Source organism: Rhinolophus sinicus, chromosome 18 (genome assembly GCF_057876585.1).
Source record: "Rhinolophus sinicus isolate RSI-liver-muscle chromosome 18, RSI-T2T, whole genome shotgun sequence".
Taxonomy (NCBI): Eukaryota; Metazoa; Chordata; class Mammalia; order Chiroptera; family Rhinolophidae; genus Rhinolophus; species Rhinolophus sinicus.
In genome coordinates, this window is record NC_142518.1 from 22,163,589 (window position 1) to 22,165,852 (window position 2,264).

The 2,264-nt window shown below is 38.0% G+C and overlaps 1 pseudogene; it reads right to left on the reverse strand.

The window, feature by feature from the left end:
• Nucleotides 1-423: 423 nt before the first annotated feature.
• Nucleotides 424-1,271, reverse strand: LOC109433934 (biogenesis of lysosome-related organelles complex 1 subunit 5-like; annotated as a pseudogene).
• Nucleotides 1,272-2,264: the final 993 nt, after the last annotated feature.

Below are 2,264 nucleotides of genomic sequence, written 5' to 3' on the forward strand. Positions count from 1 at the left end.
GACAGTTGCTTTTGTCTACATTACTCATGGAATAACACTTGATACATTCTTCCAATAGCCAACGAGGCTATAACAAGCAGCCATTTTATCTGCCTTCTAAGCCACAATAATAAACTAATATTAACCCTGTATAAGAATGAATGAAATTATTTTTCTCTGTTAGAAGTCTATACTTAGAGTTCTCTGAGATAATGGAAAAGAAGACCAACTCTGATTCACAAAGAATAAATTTATCCCATTTTTTCCTCCTCCTCCTCTCCATTCAAATAATCATACGTAGGCACTTAAAACTGGAAAAATGTAGCACTCTTCTATTAAACATTTAATTAAGACTCCAGTAGAATTTTCTTTCTTCTGTTATAAGAGTACCATTGAATATGTTGCTAAGCTTGAAGTAGAGGCTAAATGCTTTGGTGGGAATAGTTTTGGGGGTAGGGTGGGGAAATCAATGTTTTCTCATTAGTTTGTAATTGTTATGGTTCAATTCTTAAAAGGCTGAAAATTTTGCTACGTCCTTCTCCATCTCGGCATATTGTTTTTTAAGCCTCTCCGTAGTTTTTCTGTGCTCTCCATCCCCTTCAGCCTGTTTGTTGTGTTGTTCGTTCATGAAATCCTCCCACTGGATTTTATACTATCATTATAGGATTTCATGTTCTTTCATGAAATCCTCCCACTGGATTGTATGCTGGATTGTATGATTCATTAGCTATTAAACGATCATTATAACTCTTTTTACATTCCTGCTCCCTCAGTGGGAGTCTACAGACTGAGTCAGTAGCTGCTTGCAATCTCTGGAGAACTTGGTTGTCTTGCATTGTTTCTCTACATTTGGGAAGAGTATGTTCATTTGTTTCATGCATCATAATCTTCAAATTTTCAAGGGCTCGCATTTCTTGAAGACCACATTTTTCTTCAAATTCTTTCAGAACATAATAGGTTTCACCTTGAGTAACTGGTCTGTGATCTCAAAGCCTTGAACGAATTTCTCCAAGATCCTTGATAATCAGGTGCACTGGTGAGCCCACAGTCCCTAGGGAGTCCCTCTTCTTGCAGCTGCCCTCTGCAGCCTCATAACCCACAATGATCTCCATCTCTCCTCCGCTCACCCCAACCAGCTCTGCCCCCAGATGTTGCATTTTTTACAAATGGAAGGCCAGACCCTCCACTGGCAAAAATATTACTACTCACTTTATTGTGATGCTTTAGCGTGCTGGTCAGGAACTGAACCCACAGTATCTCTGAGGTATGCCTGTACTTTGTAACAAATTATTTGTCAGTAAGCAAAAGGAAAAACATCCGTGATAACATTTTATTATAATGCATTTTATTATACCATTTACTACCTTGCTATAAGAAATTAGGCTCATTTATTCAGTTAGTTTTCTCCTGGAGGAGGAACTCCCAATAGCATTTTTTTCCGAGTCGCAGTTATCTGGTTTTCATATTGATGTTCTTTCATTTCAACCACCAGATACAGTATCCAACACAGCCAAAACTTATTTGTTCTTCTGACACATATTAATTGTGTGCCTACTATGTGCAAGTACTGTTTGGGACATGGAAAAACAAACAAATCAAAGCTTATCACCTGGAGGGGGAAAGATATGCAAATAAATATTAAGCAAAACACTATAAAGAAAAAAATGAAGTAACATAATGATAAAGAGATTAATGAGTTCTTTTAATGAGTCTTTAATGAGACAAACACAGTGGTCAACAGGAGAGTAGGTGGTAGTGGTTGAAAATCAGGACTTTCAAGTTAAATGGATTCAAATCCAGTTCGAGCCCCTATTGTCTGTCCTTGGACAAATTATTTCCCTGAGACCAGCTGGCTTGTCTGTTTAAAACAACAAAAAAGACACTCTCTCACACAAGGTAATTATGAGAATTACATTAAGACAATTTCATACAAAACGCTTAACATGGTGCCAGACGCACAGCAAGTAATTAATATGTTGCATCTATTATTATATATTTAAAACAGTGAATAACATTTCTGAATAATTACTTCAAAACCAGGTTTCCTTATACAATATTATATGTTGAAAAAAATCATTCACCCTACAAATCCTGAGAAATGTAGAGGATGCTGGGGTTTTGTATTTTTTAAAATTTTATTGGGGAGGGCCGGCCCAGTGGCTCAGGCGGTTAGAGCTCCATGCTCCTATCCGAAGGCTGCCGGTTCGATTCCCACATGGGCCAGTGGGTTGTCAACCACAAGGTTGCCAGTTCAGTTCCTTGAGTCCCGCAAGGGATGGTGGGCA